Raw genomic sequence first — 16,153 nt, forward strand, 5'->3', positions numbered from 1 at the left:
GAGAATACTGTCCCACTGATTTTTTCCAGGCTAGTTATTTTTTCTCGGTATAAATATTTTTTTTCCTTTTCTTTTCTATAAAACTTACATAATTCCTAACACTGTTTCAGAGCTGCTGTGCTCTAACTATTGCCTGTCACATTCTTCTGTTTTTCTGCTTATATTGCAAATAACTTCGAATAGGGAACTTTTTTCCTTAGCTTTATTTTTTGTACAACAACATGTACACTGAGACCTTGACCCGTGGGTGCTATGGTGATATAAAAGTTAATATTATAATATGAAAAGCTGGTGAAAAACATTATTTTACTTTTCCACTTCTTGTAGCAATATTTTCCACTTCTTCTAGCAATGCTGTGTTCCAAAGCCTCATGCTAGAACTCTGAGTGTAAAGGGAAACAAAATGTTCTCTACTTTTTTAACAAAGTAATTTTTTTTTTCCAAAAGATTCTTTACTAGGATACATACATTGGAACTTGCAATTTCCCCTTGAGTTTCTCACAAAAATCTTATATGTGGAGATTTAAGATCAAGTTCTTCTTAGTTTATTAGGGTAGTGTATAAACCAGCTGTGTGCTGGCAATAAATTTGATAGCGTGCTGTTGGTCACATATAGTTTCCTTCACTCTGTGTTTTCTTACTGTGCAGTTCCGATTGAGTTCTTGCTTTTGCCCACAGGATATTCAACTCTTTGAATAACACAAGCACTGTACACGAAGCTTCCAAATACCTTGGAACTCAGAACTATTGCCAGCTGAATAGTCAATTCGCAACGCAACTTTCCATTTTCATGTGTGATTAAAATACACAAATAACCATCTATGTGGGCCTTGGAGGCTGACAAGATGACAAAGTAGGTTACTAGTAACTCTGAACTCTATGACACTATGAATAGAGATGTAGATGTATTGTTATGTTCTCATTCATAGCACACACAGTAGCAATGGCATTTATTTTTATTGCATGCCCTACATTGTATTCAATAAACTCCAATATTTCTTTTCCAAGAAAACTAGAAAAATCCCAATATTCACCAAAGCCCCAGATATTACTATTTATTAGACACCAGCATTAAGTCCTATGCCATAGAGGAGAGCACTGAGATGAGTTCCTACCTCTCACTACAAATAGTGTACAAGTAGTACAGTATACAAGTTCAGTATACAAGACATCATTGGAAAGAGAGAATAAATGGGAAAATGGTGATTTTAAATAATTATTTTTACATGTAAACCAAACAGCAAATGCATGGATACTATATGTTACTTACCTAAGGTATATGGGTGCAAGCACTATACTTTCTCTATAAGAAATAGCCGTAAGTCACTGATATTAGGGTTAAGGAAAAGTAAAAAAAGATAATTGTTTGAGGTACTAGACCTCTTGAATGGTGAAGAGAAAAGATATTTTACAGTAGCATAACAGTCTAAGTCATGAATATGCAGCAAGGAGGAAAAAAGGAGTTTGTACTTTGGAGTTTGCTGAGGACCCCTATGAGTCTAAGAACAGCCTGGAGTAATCCTGAAACTTCTGCATGAAAAATGGACAGACTACTAATAAGCATGTAATTAAGAAGGACAAACTCAGATTACTTCTAAGGATTTTCTGTCCATCTTTATACTATTCCATCATCTGTTCTGTAATTACCCATATAGCCCAAAGAAATAATCAGGAGAGATTTTATACATTAGTGACTTTGCTCTGCGAGATTCACGGAAGAAAACGGAAATGAAAGGACATACAACTTTTCTATAAATGGCCCAACTTATGAATTTCATAACTTTTAGTAATGAAAGTTAAAGCAGATTGCATCAGTGCCAGGGTAGAAAATCCTCTAGTCACGTAGTACAAACTTGTAGCTTTCAGGCCAGAAGATCAGAACTAAAGTGATTGGGTAAGAAATCTATATATTAGTGTACGAGATCCGAGAGTCATATTTAAGAGACTTACTGCAGCACTTGTTCTCTTAATCCAGCAGGAACATTTGGAATCTACTGAGCATTAATTGAAATAGTTCTGCATAAGTTATGGGTTCAGCTTATCCAGAACACGTTAATAAAGTGGTCCTGTGCTGGTTGTCTATGCAATGGACTAGTACATGCACTTCAGTAGTGCATGCCCTTTACAGCATATGTGCACCTATCCACAAGATTTCCCAGACAGAGATATGGAAGCTGTAAAAGAGTACTATGCTGGTCCTGCAACACGTGGCACTGGGGATTCATAAGCACCATAAGCACCATTTTTATCACCTGTTAATGCTACTATGAATAGAACCATCTGACTTCCAGATTTTTTTTATGTTTTATATATATTTCTTTTTTCTTCTTCCATTAATTTTATATCATAAGTAGATATACCTTTATTTTAAAAATGTTTAAAGTATATAAATTGGTGTCTTAAGAATAAGGTGAGAAAATATGTAAATTTTAATGAAATCCACATTTATTTTCTATAAAATTATGATAAATTCCATCAACTACCTTTTGACTTCTGTAACAGCATCCCACATACAATATAGAACACCCTATGGTGTTATAAGACTGCATAGAACAAAGCTGAAACAAGAAAAGGTTTGCAAAAGTAGAGAACATTTCTTTTATCTTCTATATATTACTGGCTGTTTTCTTTTTAAAACAAAACAAAACATAACTACCAAAAAACCCAAACACAAATGCATAATGATGATTTGCTGTAATTAAGTACACAATGTAAAGAACAAAATGATATATTTCATGATAAAATTAAATTTCAGCTTCTAAGACGAAAGCTTAACAGAATCTTAAAAAGTTTACCTTTTTTTTTTTTTATTGAAAACTTGTATTTCAAACAATCATGAAGGGTCCTAATGTTCACTCTTCTCACTTAAAACTTCATTTGATATGTACATTTCAAGATCCAGTCCAGTTTTGCCAGACATCTAGGATAAATATTTAGCCCTTGAAATGAGGCTTCCAGGTTTGAAAACTCTAATTGATTTTTTTTTTGTCTGTTGAACTAAAATTATATTAAGTTACTAAAAATACTAGGGGAGGGGAAGAAAGTTATGTATGTTCATGAATAAAAATATTGATTCTCTATGTTTCACTTATTATGAACATTGATGTGACATTGAGATATTCCAGAAATATATAATCATAAATGGATTATCCTGTACTTGAAATGTGTCATATATTAGTAGATCTTGTTCCATGTTTAAGAACATAAGAGATTTTTCCAGATAAAGAATTCTGTAAATAATGGTCAAATTTTGAGAAATCTTTGTTTGTGTTCCCCGATTAGACAGAATGGAGTTATCTATAAATGAATCAGAGGAGCTTACTATTATAAGCAAATGTCACTTACATTTTTTTCCCTCTCACTATATGTGAAAATGATTTCCATCCAACGGAAATTTTTCAGCAGGTATTTCATTGTGTAAATATTGGTTTGCAAGATTTTGGTTTATTCTAAATCATCATAAAAAGAAACATTAATACATTAAACATTTCATAAAGTGGAAGTAATTTTACAAGAAAAGCTCCTACTAAGGGAAAGCAGGAGAAAAATAAGTCTGATGTATTAGTTTTTGCTAACTCTTCTATTTGAGATGACTCCTCAGGCTAAAATATATTGTTCACACAGGTCAACAAGGGGATAACTCAGATTCCTGTTTTTCTTTCTTCCACTCAGGATTTTTCTTCACTTGCAGTTTAATCTTACAGAATTCACCCTGAGTTTTGACATTAGCTTCAACAAAATCTTTCATGCAATTTCACCTTTAAGGGGATATTTGACCTTTTTTACTTACTCTGACATAAGGAAGCCTTCTGAAAATGTTTATATTCTTTGATTCTTATGAGGAGTGTTTGGATTTTTTTTTTTTTCAGTTTTGAACGACTACTCAGTTTTGAGATGTGATTTGTATCAATACCTGATCACTGTTGCCCCACAGACCTGTATAATCTCCTCTGGTCTAGATTCGGTCATTGCTACTGTATTAGTACATCAGGGAATACACAGTCCTGAAATGGCAAATAAATGGATAGATTGATACAATCCTTATTTCCCTAACTGCTATCATATAAGTATTTGTACTTTGATCAAGAAAAAAAAAACCCAAATATTACTAGTATTGTGCTACTGAAACTTTTCTTAAACTATTTTGGTAAGCTATGACAATTTTGTTAAATCAGACTCAAAAAATCATCAGGATACCGCAAAATCTATTAGCACTCAAAGTCTGCATTAATACAAATGTTCCGTGGTGATAAATCGAGTCTATTAAAGACCTTGTGCTGGTTTTATGTAGTGGTGGAGCTACAGTGGTAGCTTCTGCAAGAAGCTGTTAGTAATTTCCCCTTTGTTCAGTGGACTCAGCCAGGTCTAGGGCAGACCCGATGCTGACCAGGGCAAAGCAAATTGGTGACAGTGATAATGCCTCTGTGATAACATACTTAAGAAGGGGAAAATAAAAAATAAAGAAAAAGAAGAAGTGAAGAAGCAGAAACTGAGGCAGAGAGGGGGAGGACTGAGCCTTGTGGGCCTTGCAGCCCTCACCCTCTGGCCTCCCGTTAGGTGGCCGTCTAGGCCGCACTCCTCCTGGTCTGGCCAAGAGAAGTGAAGAGAGGAGATATGAAGAGAACATAAGAGGCGTCTGCCTGAGTCTGATTGTGAAGAATTTCTTGTGAGAGGAACGGCTGCAGACGCCAAGGTCAGTGAAGAAGGAGGGGGAGGAGTAATGCTGCTCCCGGCCGAGATTGCCCTGCAGCCTGTGGTGCAGCCCATGGTGGAGCAGGTTGTCCCCCTGCAGCCCATGGAGGACCACGGAAGAGGAGAGATCCACCTGTAGCCCGTGAAGGACCCCATACTGGGGCAGACAGATGCCCGTAGGAGGCAGTGGCCCATGGTGGGCCCACGCTGGGGCAGATAGTTCCTGAGGGACTGTGTCCTGTGGAAAAATGACTCCACGCTGGAACAGTTCATGAGGGACTGTAGCCTGTAGGAGGGACCTCATGCTGGAGCAGAGGGGGAATGTGAGGAGTTCTTCCCCGAGGAGGAAAGAGCTGCAGAAGACGACATGTGAAGAACTGATCAAAACCCCTATTCTCCCCCTGTGCCACTTGTGGAGGGGAAGAAGGTAGAAATAGTTGAAATGAAGTTAAGCCCAGGAAGAGGGAGGGGTGGTAGGAAGTTTTATTTGTTCTGCCCCTCATCGTCCTGTTTCGGTTTTATTAATAATAAATTGAAATATTTTTCCCCAAGTTGAGTCTGTTTTGCCCATAACAGTAACTTGACTAATCTCTCCCTTTCCTTATCTCAAATCTTGAGCTTTTTATTATAACATCTCTCCCTCGTTCCCTCAGAGGACAGGGATACTCAGTGAGAGTCTGTAGAGTTTGACCCCAAGCAGGGCTAAACTATGACAGACCTACCAAATTCAAATTTGGGCTAATGCTTAAAAAAATATTCAGAATTCTCTACTTAACGGCATGTCAACTTGCAGAAAAAAAATATTTTAGAGTTCCTTCTTTCATAATAATTCTATTGTAAGCAATGAAAGAAAGGTCAAATTACCTACTTGATTGATTTTCCCAGTCCTTAAAAGAGTTTTATCATGGTATTTAGAGCTTGTACAGAAAAAAAAAAAAAAAAAAAGAGAAGATAAAAGCTAGGGAGAAATACTGTCTTCAATCATGTAGGAAATTATGTCAACTAACATTATCCTTAAACATGAAAAACTTTGTTAGAATTGACTTGGGAAAAATATTGTGAAATTACACATGAAGAAGATGTTTTATAGGCATTTTATGTCTCAAGGTTTCTTCTACAATTCTGCCAAGTAGAAAAAGCCTCATGTCACCTAAAAAATTAAAAAAGTTCAGTGTTATCACACTGGTTATTATTTCTGTAATTATTCTTACTATACTTTGACTTCTTTACCTGAAGACATTTGGTCTAAAAATACCTCATATTGTTGCAGGATGGAATCCTACTATGAGATAGTAATGTCCTAGGACAGCTGGTTTATAAATCATTTGCTAAATAATAAGATGCATTATTACAAAGAAATATGTTAATGTTTCTTTATCAATTTAGAACTGATCTTATAGCTATGTACTTTGCAAAAAGATTATACAACTAACTTTTACAAAAATTCTTCCTAAGTTTTTGAGGGGAGATAAAGTTTTCTTTCTGCATCATAAGCCTGCAAGAAAATAATTCTGGCTCTGACCAAACCATATTAAGTTCAATATTCACATTGAAGAAATTAATAATGTTTTGCTGAGAACAAGCAACATTTAAACTGGAAACTGGAAGAAAACATATATATCTTGAAGAATACTCAGAAAGGTATATCTTAAAAATATAGATATTAGAAATGCGTGACAGAAATGTAAGGAAGAAAATTACTTAATGGTAATATATTTCAGAAAGAGTTGAAAGAACTAATCTAAGTTGGCTTTGCTTTGGGCAGGAGGTTGGATCAGACTACATACAGAGGTTGCCTCCAACCTGTATGATCCTATGATTCTAAATAAGTCAGAAAAAAAAAAAAGAATAAAATAAAAATGTAGAAGGTTAAAGAAGAAAATCCCTACAAATAAATTAAAAAAAAAAACCAAACCACCAACTCTCCTCCCCCCAAAAAACCCTCCAAACATAATAATTTTAGAGGATATTTAGGTGAATTAGGATGTATAAACACTGTTATGTTAAATATTTCTTATTTCACTGATAATAAAAAATTAATTTCTACAAAGATTACCTGACAAGCAAATGCCTTTATTCTTCTCTAATCTCCAAATACATTATCCAAGTGCTTAGAACTATTTCTAATATATATTTTAAGTTCAGATGTGCACATTTAAAGGCTAACTTTAATTCAATACACACTTAAGACAAGTTCTTGATACCCCATTAAATTCTGTTGAAGAAAACATCTTTAAAGACAGCAGATTTTAGCATCATGATGTGAAGGGATTTGAAGTGTCTAGACTTAGAGACAGTATGACAGGATTTTCCTGAAGGAAGTCAAAAGAGAGGAGGGAAGATGATTTGCAATTTCACAAAAGAAGACCATGCCTTCTATGAAATGTGCGGAAAATTTTGGATCCTCCCAGGGTGGCTGGATATTTTACCTTGCATTTGTCCACTATATAAAGTGTGACACTTGCAAGAAACTCAGCATTGATTGAAATATATAGTGATCTCAAATTTCTAACAATCTAAAATACAGAATTTGATAAAAATGAGGGGAGGGGAGAGAAAAGTACAGACTACATGTAAATACCAAACAAGCAAGGAACCATTTACTATGTTGTTTCTTTCCTCAGACACTCTAGGGAAGCCAAAGATAAAGCTAAAACAGTAAAGGCTAGTTACTGTTTGTTATTAAAATGAATAAAGGAAAGAAAGAGAGGAAGAAGAGTGGGGAAGACTGAGGAGAAGGAGGGAAAAGAGTTATATTCTTGCATTTTTTCTGTCATTCAGGGTCTTAGTAAACTAACGTATATACCTGAAAGTGCTAAAATCGGCTTACCACATTCCTTTTATGAGCTTTCAGATGTAATTGTTGTCTTCCATAGTACAGAACTCCAAATACTTAATTTAGACACCCATATCTCTATTGACTTAAATAACACTGTATATTGAAATTACCTCATTAACTTTAATTCATCATTTGTGGAGAAATAAAAAGATGAGATCAGTAGAAGAAGTATTTAAAGGTAATGAGTGAAACTTCATGCAGTACTGATTCCTATCTTGGTTATTAACAAAAAAAAAAAAAAATAAAAAGAAGATAGCAAGCTTGACACAGATTGTTCCAATTTATGAATGGAGATGTAGTTCTTGAGAAAAAGAAATTGATATAACTTTGTGTCTATGACTAGGAAACACTTAAAAAATGTGACAGATTAACCCTGAGGTTTCTTAAGTATGATTGAAGTAAAGTAGTACACAATGAATGGAAGGGACTGAAAACCTGAAAATTTTCACAAAAAAATATTTTCAGAAAACCTTATCCACAGTCTTTCTATCTCATCTATTTATCCACATTTGGAACTGAAATGCTTGAGCTATATTTGAAAAATAGAATTTTTTTTTAATACCTAGAGAGCTAGAAATATGTATGAAAGGAATGAATCTGCTCAATGACAAAAACGTATCTGCCCACAGATGCAATCAGGTGGAGCTGTAGAGAAATGTTGATGATGCCAGCTTCCAAAACCTATATCATTTTATATGTTATGGCCCATACAGCTATGTGTAGAGGTCCCTTAGTATCACCACAGGAAACATACATGGGATTCTCAGCGTCTACAATGATGTTAAGAATATTATAGCCTTACCTTTTTTTTCAATAAGATCGAAGAGTACCCTTAAGAAAAGCCACGTAGCCTTGTTATCCATCTGCAAAGGTAAAACTTTGATTCAGAGCTGTGGAGCCAGTATTCAGAACTGAAGCCACTGATTGTAAAATAGATTATTATGTTGCAAAAGGCTAAACAATCATCTCCCCCTACCCTAACAGGACATTATTTTTCATTACATTACACACAATGCCCTTCCACAAACAAACAAACCACCCAAACAAAACGTACTTGGCAGGGAAAGCTATTTTTTCCTCGAATTTTCTGCAGGTGGCAAATAGAGAGCAACATGTCAGCCAGTAGAACATCTTAGTCCTAAGGAAATTATGGACTACTGATAAAGACAGTCTGCAGTGAGTTCTCACCCTGCTTCACCTAAAACAAAAAATTACCCTATTCAGACATATGTAGGAGGTACTCAATGTATCTATGGACAACAATAAATGGTCAGTGTGACATATCAAGACACGTAATATGAAATGGGAATTTCTGTTAATCTGACTTGTGCTAATGTTCAATTAATCATTCTATATAATCATGACATAAAATTAAAACAATAGCAATTCCCATAGTAACTGGCAATTCCATTACTTCTAATAGTAAGTGGAGAATAAAATAATTGATACTGTTAGTGTATTATAGCTGTTACTTGCCAGACCACATTCAAAACCAGAACACAAATGGACCTAAATTTAAAAATATATATATTGAAGATAAACTAAATAAATTCTTACTTTAAAAAGAGAGTTGATGTGTTTCTGTGTAAAGTATATTCCTGTTTTGCAAGTCTAAAGAACTATTATTTGTTTTTTAAACATGTATATTTTCATCAAAGAACTGGTAACAACTAGAATGCTGTTAACTACATGGACTTCTTGTCAGGAGCGGAAATTTTCACTGCATAATAAAAACTGGAGATATGTAGGAACAGGATAAGTAGGTTTAAGGAAGAATTTAATAGATTTTTGACTGTTCATGTATGTGTAGCATATCTCAGTGGAGACTGGGAAGCTTTAATTGTGAAAAATTAAATCTTGTCAATTACAGAAAAATTCTACTAAGCAGGTAATATATTCTAATTTGCTATTATTTCTGAGAGATTTTGTTTGTTTTTTTTTTATTTTACACAAATGCTGTGCTTTGCTCCTTATATAAAACATAGCCAGATATCATAGAATCATAGAATGGTTAGGGTTGGAAGGGACCTTCAAAGGTCATCTAGTTCAACCTCCTGCAAGAAGCAGGGACATCTCCAGCTACATCAGGTTGCTCAGAGCCTCATCCAGCCTGGCCTTGAAATATCACATTATTATGTAAATATTACATTTAATTTAAATACCTAGGAAAGAATTGGGACATTTTTTATTATCTGTAAAAAGATTTTTTTATGTTTGCATTAATTGAAGCTCATTTTCAAAATCTACTTTCTCCACTATTAATTCATACAAATGTGTATTTGTTTTCATATGTTGTCTATATCTGTAACTTTCAATCTTCATTTCATCTCCATTTATTTGTCCTGTTTCTTTGAACCAAATGAAAACAAGTATAGCTCAATTTCTGTCTTTTTTTTTGCAGCAACCCCCAGATTTTGAATTTTTGCAGGTGGATATTAACAGGTTATTTCTAGCATGTAGGCATTGTTGCAGAGTCAGTTTCTCCCTAGTTCTATTAACATAAATGTTTTTTAAAAATAAAATACTCTTAGATACAGCTGTCACATGATTAGAGAACTCCTTTTGGAAGAGTTAAACTCAGTGTCCTCTCTCATTCAAATAAAGCATGGACTTATCAGAAACTATGAAGATGACAATAGTCCTTTGAACACTCTGTATTATCTACATCATTTTAGAAATATTTACTTTACTGCTCATAGAAGTGTGTTTATGAAGAGGCCTTTTTACTGTTTTATGGTCAATTTTGCTTGAGAGAAAAAAAACTAGAAGATTTTATTAGCTAACATGTCTCATATAGAAAGGATCAGTGATATCAATATAATATAGTGCACTAACAGCTTCTTTCTTCCATATTGCCTACCATTTATGTGAAATCCAATTTGGATAATACGCTACTGCAAAGAAATAATGTCAACATATACTCCTCTATATTCAATATTAGCAGTTCAAATATGGAATAAACTGGTATGGGATTATGAAATTTGTTTAATATGTAGTACAACACCTTGAACTGAGAAGATTACCATGTGTAAATTAGCACAAACATAAAACAAATACTGATATGAAGACAAGATGTAATCAGCTGTGTGAATCATAGAATGGTTAGGGTTGGAAGGGACCTTCAAAGGTCATCTAGTCCAACCCTCCTGCAAGGAGCAGGGGGGTCCCCAACTAGATCAGGTTGCTCAGAGCCTCATCCAGGCTGGCCTTGAACGTTTACAGGGATGGGGCTTCCACCACCTTTCTGGGCAACCTGTTTGAGTGTTCTACAACTCTCATTGTAAAAAATTTCTTCAGCTTTTTAGTTTTTGTGGATAATGACTTCACCATCCAGTGCTACTACCTAGTGGTTACCCTTTCAAATTTTCTGTGTCTTCTGGTGTGAGGGAGAGGAAAAAGAGGGGAAAAAAAAAAAAAAGGAAAAAAAAAAAGGAAAAAGCCCCTTCACCTATTAAATATTTTTTAGTCTTGAGAACATTCAATTAGAAATGAAAATTGGTTTTGATGAAGAATTCTGGGAGGTACCAGATCAAAACAGTTGTACAAGAGATTATACACTCTGATGTGGTCATATGTTGTGTCTGCAGTGACAGTCATTCAGCACAACACAAGATGAAACACTGCATAACATTCTGAGCTAAGGAAATGGACAGTTAAAAATCAATCTCTATCTCACATTTCCAGCTCTGAACCTGAAAATGACAGCTATTATCCAGATTTACATTTTATCCTAGCTAGAATAAAGCCAATAAATCATTGGGGTTTTGGCTGCTCAGATAATTACAATGTGAGTGGCTGGTGTGAGTTGCACTGAGGGGAGATTATTTTAGAGGGTTAGAGCACAGAGTGGAAAGAATGACAGTGAAAAAAAAGGCTTGATTTCTGTGTTGAGATGAGAGCTTATGACATGCAAATCACTGAACACGGTAACCTACACTGAGACACATCAGACCCCCTCATCAAATACCCAGACATGGTAAGTCTGTGGAGTGGAACATCTTTACAGAGCTAATAGCTCAGGTGAGCAACTGTTTCGTTTAAAAGAGGCAGGGGAGCTTTTAATAGTGTATTAAAGAATATTCCCATGTGTCTGCCAGAAGTGATTTCATCATTGTCACTATCTTCAACATAGCTTACCAGTTTGCTTCTATAAAAACAGAAACACTTGGAGATTTGCTTCAGTCTCAGGTATAACTGATTTCTTTAGTACTAACACGCTTCTAATGATATCTTTGTATCAGACTACTCAGTAGAAAAAAAATCAGCTATGCAGACTCATCAAAAGTATTTAAATAAAGATACAGCTCAAATGTTGCTTAATCTGTACTGTAAAATACGGTTCTATTATATGACAAATGTAATGTGTGTGCTTCATGGCTCCTGCCCATAATTGTCCTGGTTCCTTATCTGAACTGCACTTTCCATGCTGCTTTCCTGTGTGAAAGCCCCTTGAGATTCTGACAAAAATGTTAAGATGAAAAAATTAGCTTTATTATTCTGTATAATTGTCTAGTTTATGTTTTAAAATTTCAATAAATGTTCCTAAATAAAAAGGAGAAGTAAATATATGTAAATATACAAGTACTATTTTTCAACAGCTCTGCTCCTGTCCTTTCAAGAGCTGTCTAAAGCTGTACACAAATAAACCTAAAAATAAGTATCTTTATTACTACAAACATGATAAAACTATCTTAAATGCAGCTGATAATTCACTAAATTGAAGTTGTCTTGAGAAGTCACAACAGTGAGATGTCATTATTACAATATGGAGATCTTATTTCCCAGATAAAATGCTTCATGATTATACATGGCTGATCATGTATTTAATCAACTTCAGTCTTTTTTTCTCTTGATGCTTTAATTTTTGTTCTTTATTGCTTTATTTAGGACCATTTTTTTTTCTCTTTTTCTAATTAAAAAATCCCAGGAGTGGCTCTGCAGATTTATTCAAGTTGTTTATTCTTATTCTGCTTCTTCCTGCTTTTAAAAGACTGTGGGAAACATCAAGAATGCTCCAATAAACATTGTAGCAGGCAGATGTCCCACTGCAAAAAAAAAAAATGCACCAGATTTTATTGGGTGTTGAACACAATACTGCATCAACATCAGTTTGTTTTATGATAACAATAATAACTGCTTGTAGAGCACATCAGATTAAAATCTGCTCTAAGGTAAAGAACAAGTGTATAGAAATTTACAGTCTACTTGAAATAGTAATTAGTAAATTTAAAAACTTGTATTTTCACCCTCTGTTGTGATATTAAGATATCTCTACAAAAAAAAAAAAGGTGGGGGAAAAACATCAAATCTGAAGGTTCTCCAACTTCACTGAGATTATACCCACTCATCTCTTTAGTAGTTATAAATGAGTGAGACCATACTAACTGTAAAGGAAGATAAAAGCTACCTAAGCTATAATAAACTAAGAAAAAAAAAAAAAACGCTACAAGAACATTAAATAATACCATTACAAAACTACTTTAAAATCAAGGAATGATAAAACTGAGAAAAGGAAGAGCTTTTAGTTAGGATGGAAAGAGGAACAAGTTGAAATATAGAAAAAAGATGGGAGGAGGATAAAACAGGCTGGATAGAAAAAAGGGGATTAATTGCACTCAAACAGGAAATAATTGTAGACTTTAAATATCATGGTAAAGGGTATCTCGGAGCCAGAGCTGAGTAGGTCCTTGAAAAGACTGTCCTTGATACTTTTAAGATCTTTACTTGTTTGAGTACAGTCATAATGTATCCAGTGCTGAGGCATGTAAAGTAATATAAATATTAGAGAAAAATGCAGGGAGAGCTCATCCAGCCTTTGTCTCATTGAATTTTTAGCAGAATAAATGCAACAGATGAACAACAGAAAAAACACTGGCAGGCATTTGTGTATGCTACTGCATGAATGAACAGTTTCCCTCTCCTTTGTTAGCTCCTTTTCTGAAGTGCAAAGATAAATAGTATTAAGCAATTTTTTTTTTCATTTCATGGAATTATAAAATAATGTCATGGAATAATCAAGGCTAGAGGGGATTTTAAATGTCATGTGGTCCAACCCTTCTCTGAAATTCTGGTTAGTAGATTAATAAAAACTTGTTTGTATACACAATAGGTGATGACATGAAATCATATTCCCCAGCAAAGATTTCAAAAACCAATGCAATGTGCACAGAATTAAACCAATCTACAAAGAACTTCATTAACTCATAACTGGTAACTCGTTTACAAAACCAACTATTTCACTCATGAATAAAAGGAGAAATAGCAAAGTAGAAGAAAATAAAAGGTATTCTGTATTCCCTCTTAATTGATTTAATTTCTCATTTAACTTTCTAATTTAATAAGAGATTTCTTTTTCCTTACAGCTAGGTTCTTAATTAGCCTACTTATGAATACAATAATGAATTTTGGCTTATACATTAACTCCATTGATATGGGTATTCTAGGGTAATAGATGTAATATGTTAATTATTAAGAATCTACATCACACTAAATATGATTAAATTATTTTGTCTATTTCATAGAATCATAGAATGGTTAGGGTTGGAAGGGACCTTCAAAGGTCATCTAGTGCAACCCCCCTGCAAGGAGCAGGGGGGTCCCCAACTAGATCAGGTTGCTCAGAGCCTCATCCAACCTGGCCTTGAACGCTTCCAGGGATGGGGCCTCCACCACCTTTCTGGGCAACCTGTTCCAGTGTTCTATAACTCGCATGGTAAAATTTTTTTTCCTAATTTCTAATCTAAATCTACCCCCCTCTATTTTAAAACCATTACCCCTCGTCCTATTGCAACAGGCCCTACTAAACAGCCTTTCCCCATCTTTCTTGTAGGCCCCCTTGAGGTACTGGAAGACCGCTATCAGGTCTCCCCAGAGCCTCCTCTTCTCCAGGCTGAACAGCCCCAACTCTCTTAGCCTGTCCTCATAAGAGAGGTGCTCCAGCCCTTTTATCATCTTTGTGGCCCTCCTCTGGACCTTCTCCAGCTGGTCTATGTCCTTCTTGTGTTGGGGGCTCCAGAACTGGACACTATTGTGCTATTATAGCAGGACATAAAGACTCATTTAAGACATGATACTATCATTCCAAATTCAATATCTAGTACATCTTAAAAGGGAAAGATTCCAGAAGAAAAAAAAAAAAAGGAGAAAGTAGCAATAGTATACAATTTCTTCTTCAAATATATTTTAAATTGTTCTTCAACTTGAAAGTAACTTTTCTTCCAAACTCTATTAGTTCATTTGAAGAAAAAAAAAAAATATATATATATATATACTCCATAGCTGCAAATTATACTGTTCTTTTAACTAAATAATACACATTGCTATTAAGCAACTAAATCTCTATTGTGTTCAGGAATTGAAAATTTAACATGTATGAAGATTTTTAAAGTAACTATTACCTACTAGATTATGCTAATAATTACAGTTTCAGAAGGCTTGGGTTAGAAGAGTGGTGTACTTAGTTGGTGTAGCAGGCATTATAAGCTAGCACTTATAAGGCAAGCTAACCTTGCAGGGTGTTTAAGATAAAATTAGGTATTTCTTTCTTCTCATAAGCATTCCGGGTAAAGTCAGTTGCCAGTAGCATGAGCTCCTGTTAGCAATCCATCCAATTAATCCATAGGTCCTCTGCATTTTTTCACATGTAATATTTACTTTACCAAGGTATTTTTTTTTCATATAATACATTATTATCAAGGTCTTAGTAGGGTTAAAAGTAACAGCTTGACCTTTCTTCAATAACTGCTGCAAATTAATAAAATCAGGCAGATAACTGCAAACAGCTTGTGCAAGAATGCTGTACTAAAGAAAAAAAGAGAGGCTTGAGAGAAATGACAACTTTATTAGTGATGCAATATATGATAATTCATAGGCTATAGGTACAATAAAATATTTTATCTCATATTGTCTATCAACAATGTCTGATAAAGATTAAAAATATTGGTGTTTACTTTATTTTTTTCTGAACTCCTCAATTTGCATAATACTTGTTTTGAAACTCCTTATTAGTAAAATTCACTTTCAAATTAAGGTAATATTAGCATACTCTACATGTCACTGGTAACTGTCAAATATTTTGTTTTGGGAAAGGGAAGTGAATTTATGTAAATCAACTTGAAAGTATTTTTTTTTCCCAGCAACATTTTCTCTTAGAAAATGGGTTTTGTGACCAGTCATTGTCTGACTCTTGCTGATAAAATGACAAGACAAGCCCAGAGATATTACAAGGCACAGAAGTCCAAAAACTAAAACAAGTCCATTTTTACCTCTCAACTTAGATCTGAGCAATAAGATGTCCTAGTGAAGTGGAAGAAGAGGATGATGCTATATCACCAATCTTTCAAACTTGAATGTGCAAAAAGAAGTCATTTTATATAACATTTAGAAGAATTTTCTGAATATTTCATTCACCCTTTGTATGTATGCAAAAGCCATACAATTTCAGGTTGACTTTTGCAACTTTCTCTTGCTCAGTCACTAAAGCAATTGTAAACATAGTTTTACTTTATTTCCTGGTAAATAATTCCAAAACCAAAAGTGTGATTAAAGCAAATTTATAAAAATTACAAAATTATTCTTTTTCATGTATGTATGTAATTTCCTATACAGGAATTCCAGAGTTAT

The sequence above is a fragment of the Chlamydotis macqueenii genome, chromosome 1, assembly GCF_036417535.1.
Source record: "Chlamydotis macqueenii isolate bChlMac1 chromosome 1, bChlMac1.mat, whole genome shotgun sequence".
NCBI classification, from domain to species: Eukaryota; Metazoa; Chordata; class Aves; order Otidiformes; family Otididae; genus Chlamydotis; species Chlamydotis macqueenii.